Source organism: Bombus huntii, unplaced genomic scaffold (genome assembly GCF_024542735.1).
Source record: "Bombus huntii isolate Logan2020A unplaced genomic scaffold, iyBomHunt1.1 ctg00000159.1, whole genome shotgun sequence".
Classification (NCBI taxonomy): Eukaryota; Metazoa; Arthropoda; class Insecta; order Hymenoptera; family Apidae; genus Bombus; species Bombus huntii.
This window is the reverse complement of record NW_026099400.1, coordinates 85001-90000: the sequence shown is the minus strand read 5'-3', so window position 1 is coordinate 90000 and position 5000 is coordinate 85001. Positions and strand designations below refer to the sequence as shown.

The following is a 5000-nucleotide window of genomic DNA, read 5'->3' as shown; positions in this document are numbered from 1 at the left end:
GTTGGCACGAATAGAAATATTCTTAAGGAGGAGACGACCCTCCAGCTACGGAATTATACGAAGAGAAGGTGGCACTCTCTCTCGATCATCGGGATGAAGAGATATATATATACAAGTATAAAAACGAAATGCGAATGAAACTTATTCGAGGCGCCTGCGTGAGGTCGTAAACAGAAAGACCCGCCGTCTCCGAATAAAACATATAACATATAATATATATATATATGAAATTCTAATAAAAGGGAACTCTAGCTTCGAAAGAGCCAACAAAAGTTAAGGCTCGATATCAAACGAAAAAATTACGATGGAAACCAGGTGTAAAGAGAAATGCAGTCGTGGCGCCTGCGAGAGGCCGTACACAGAAAGACCCGCCGTCACGATCTCGTATTTCGTATTTGCATCGTGGAAACCGTACAAACGAAATATAAAAGTCCATGCAAACTAATAAGAAAATCTCTAAAGTGCCTCGTGTCGGAGTGATCATGCTCGCCTATTCTCTTCTATGTTTCGTGGTCTGTGTTGCGTTTGTTCTCCTCCTAGCAACGGGACATATCGAAGACTCCTCTTTGGGATCGAACGAAGCGTCTAGAACGAGTCGACGAGAGCGAAAGAACTTGTAGCGAGTCGCGCAGAGCGAAAGGATACCGATATACATCTTCGAAGGTTCTCTTCGAAGATCCATGGATACCTTCTGCGTCGACTTCTCTCGTCTCTTTCATCGAAACTCTCGTCGTTCTCGAAACGTGCTTCCTACCCAAAGGGCGTGTGCTCTTCGTATGTCGTTTCGTTCGAAATAACGAAACCACGTGTAACATACTCGTGGATCGGGTAACCTAGAACGAAGACGCATCGCGTGGATGTTGGCCCGCTATGCGACGATGACCGATGATGATGATGATGATGATGATGATGATATGATGATGATGTCGATGTCGACGACGACGACGATGAAGACGATGTGTAGCAACGATTCGTAACTAGTCTAGCCGAAGTTCGTTCAGAGGGGAACGCCGCCGGCTTCGAAGCCTCGATGTCGTGAGTCGGACACCCGTGCCGTCGCTAGAGTTTTTCAAACTCTGCTTCTGGATATTGGGACGAAAGACCGCTCGAGGACGACGACAGCCGTGCGTGCGTATCCCATCGAATTTTTTTTACACCACCTGAACGAGACTAAAGTTTCGTCTAGTTGATCGTCTACCGTCGCATAATGTATATTATATACCGTTCAGAGGGGACCGGCTGTCTATCCTCGTTGTCGTGAGTCGGACACCCGTGCCGTCGCTAGAGTTTTTCAAACTCTGCTTCTGGATATCGGGACGAAAGACCGCGCGAGGACGACGGATGCGAGTCCCATCGAATTTTTGACTTACACACTACCTGAACGAGACTTAAAGTTTCATATTATATACCGTTCAGAGGGGACCGGCTGTCTATCCTCGTTGTCGTGAGTCGGACACCCGTGCCGTCGCTAGAGTTTTTCAAACTCTGCTTCTGGATATCGGGACGAAAGACCGCGCGAGGACGACGGATGCGAGTCCCATCGAATTTTTGACTTACACACTACCTGAACGAGACTTAAAGTTTCATATAATATACCGTTCAGAGGGGACCGGCTGTCTTTCCTCGTTGTCGTGAGTCGGACACCCGTGCCGTCGCTAGAGTTTTTCAAACTCTGCTTCTGGATATCGGGACGAAAGACCGCGCGAGGACGACGGATGCGAGTCCCATCGAATTTTTTATTTACACACTACCTGAACGAGACTTAAAGTTTCATCCAGTTTGTCGTCTATCATCGCATATATAATATACCGTTCAGAGGGGACCGGCTGTCTATCCTCGTTGTCGTGAGTCGGACACCCGTGCCGTCGCTAGAGTTTTTCAAACTCTGCTTCTGGATATCGGGACGAAAGACCGCGCGAGGACGACGGATGCGAGTCCCATCGAATTTTTGACTTACACACTACCTGAACGAGACTTAAAGTTTCATATAATATACCGTTCAGAGGGGACCGGCTGTCTTTCCTCGTTGTCGTGAGTCGGACACCCGTGCCGTCGCTAGAGTTTTTCAAACTCTGCTTCTGGATATCGGGACGAAAGACCGCGCGAGGACGACGGATGCGAGTCCCATCGAATTTTTGATTTACACACTACCTGAACGAGACTTAAAGTTTCATCCAGTTTGTCGTCTATCATCTCATATATAATATACCGTTCAGAGGGGACCGGCTGTCTATCCTCGTTGTCGTGAGTCGGACACCCGTGCCGTCGCTAGAGTTTTTCAAACTCTGCTTCTGGATGTTGGGACGAAAGACCGCGCGAGGACGATGGATGCGTGTCCCATCGAATTTTTGATTTACAAGACACACACTACCTGAACGAGACTAAAGTTTCATCGAGTTTATCATCGCATAACCCGTTCGGAGGGGACCGGCTGTCTATCCTCGTTGTCGTGAGTCGGACACCCGTGCCGTCGCTAGAGTTTTTCAAACTCTGCTTCTGGATATCGGGACGAAAGACCGCGCGAGGACGATGGCTGCGAGTCCCATCGAATTTTTGTTTTTTTTTTTTTTTTTAAAGAAAAAACACCACCCGAACGGAGATGTGTTCTATCTTTCGTCGATTTTTCATGCTTTCAGTCGGTCGCGTGGTCGCCATCCGTTCGGAGGGGATCGCCGGCTTCGAAACCTCGATGTCGTGAGTCGGACACCCGTGCCGTCGCTAGAGTTTTTCAAACTCTGCTTCTGGATATTGGGACGAAAGACCGCTCGAGGCGGACGGCCGCGCGAATCCCATCGAATCTTTACTATCACCCGAACGATGGAGAGATGCACGCGCGCTGTTTCTTGAATAATTGGACGAGAGAGTAGAATCAAACACATATATAACATGGGCTAGCCACCGTGCTTACTCGTTCGCGAGATCGTGTGCTGTACAGAGGATTCAGAATCGGGTGTATATATCCCCGTCGTTTCCTGACGAACGGAGCTTCGATCTCGATGGTTGTTATATATCATAATGTACTTTACGCCCGGCCGGCGAACGCGCGTATCTTCGCGCGTTCGTCGTTTTCTTTTTTTTTCGAACGTTTTTGTGTCGTCAATCCTATGGCGACTTCTGCGCGTTCGATTCCCGTTGGTCGAACGTGACGGAACTCGGCTTCGCTAGAACCGAGAAGAGTACATTTGAGTATTGAACTGTTGTAAATTTATAAAAGATTACCCTGAACGGTGGATCACTTGGCTCGTGGGTCGATGAAGAACGCAGCTAATTGCGCGTCAACGTGTGAACTGCAGGACACATGAACATCGACATTTCGAACGCACATTGCGGTCCACGGATACAATTCCTGGACCACGCCTGGCTGAGGGTTGCTCACGTAAACCTAAGACTGCTTGCGTTGCGTATCGTTACTCTCCGTATCTGTCTCTCTCTGTCCCTTCTTGCCTTAACAACCCGCCGTCGTTCTTCTTTATATAAGAGAACGTTTCAGAGTCGGACGAAGGTACAAGAACGAGGATACGAATAAGAGCGGACGGAGAGAACATACGCGACGTACGAGCGATTGTTGGACGCTCGTCGGCGTTCGTCGCGGTCGTGCAGAGACCGTGCAAGTCGTACGCATGCTCGATATATAATCTATCGTGTTCACGGGAGACTACGAAACTCTACCTCTGTCTCTCTCTGTCCCTTCTTGCCTTGACAACCCGCCGTCGTTCTTCTTAAAAATTATAAGAGAACGTTTCAGAGTCGGACGAAGGTATACGAAGGGATACGAATAAGAGCGGAGAGAACCGGTCACGGACCTGCGTGAGTGCTCGCGGCGTCGTGAGTCGTCCTTACGAGGGCGACCGCCCGCTTATGCACCGCTTCGTGTATCGGTTATCGAACGTATATACTCGTAGTGTTCTCCTCGTGACCGATTTTTTTTTCATATCAGGCGATATATGCTACGTTTGCCGGTGTTCGACGCACGAAGGTCCGCGCCCCCGACGTCGTCTTAAAAGAATATTATATTTGGCGAGACTGAGAGAGAAAGCAAATATGGGAACTCGGTCGAGAGAGGAGAGAAGAGAGAACCAAAAAAAAAACCTAAACTCGATGGCGTGCGAAACTTTGCCATAATCTACCGTCTTTTCTTAAGACTCTCGTACAGCCCCAGGGATCGAATGCCCACTCCGTCTCTTCGCGAAAGCGACTGACAACAACGAGGACCGTCGCATCGATGGGTCGTCGTTGCGTTTTACACGCTCTGTGCTTTTTTACAAGCCCCGAAAGTATCAGCCGTAGATCCGGGAACGCACACGCGAGATTTCTTCGAGCGCTCTGACGACTTAGGGAGGTATGATCCCCAGCGTCGCGCGGAGATCGGAGAGTACACGTACTCGTATCGGGACGAATTTTCCCCGTCGTCGTGTATCTCTCTGCCCGCGCGCCTGGCTCCCGAAAAGCCACGTTCGTCGGAAATCTTACATATTATATATGTAACGCGTGTGCGAACTAGCGTGTGTCTAAGATCGGCTATACACGGGTGCTGCTGTAACTACAAGCTCGAGGTGTTTTCCGCAGCGTTTCTGTACCCGAGGAAGATGCGCATGTGAGTCCGTTACGAAGTTGTTCGTACGGTCGTCGTCGTCGGAGAGATCGTAGACGAGGAAGAAGACGATCCCCTTTGGCGAGGCTCGAGAAAAAAACTTTGAGAGAGACGAGGTATACACGCGCGTACGACTATGTCGTGCGCGCGTGTGATTTTTTTTTTATGGCAATTCGACGCTTCGAGAATAGAGAAAAGAGAGTGTTGGTCATCCCATGCCTCTTCGTCGTCTATCGCTGGACCGCGCATCCTAACGTCGCGCCGGTCGTCCAGTCCCCGAACACACACACCCACCCGACGGTACGTCTCGCTCGCTTTTTCACTTGCGTGAGTTCCCGTACCGGGAACCGCTGGAATCGTCGAGAGAAGAGAAACGGCTGTAGGAGAAAAAGAGGACGGACGTTAAAAA

The 5000-nt window shown here is 49.6% G+C and overlaps 1 non-coding gene across 1 annotated transcript; it reads left to right on the top strand.

Moving 5' to 3' along the window:
• Positions 1-3216: 3216 nt before the first annotated feature.
• LOC126877408 (5.8S ribosomal RNA) lies at positions 3217-3371 on the top strand. The gene has a single exon (XR_007694992.1). It is a non-coding gene; the product is annotated as a 5.8S ribosomal RNA (ribosomal RNA).
• The last annotated feature ends 1629 nt before the right edge of the window (positions 3372-5000 follow it).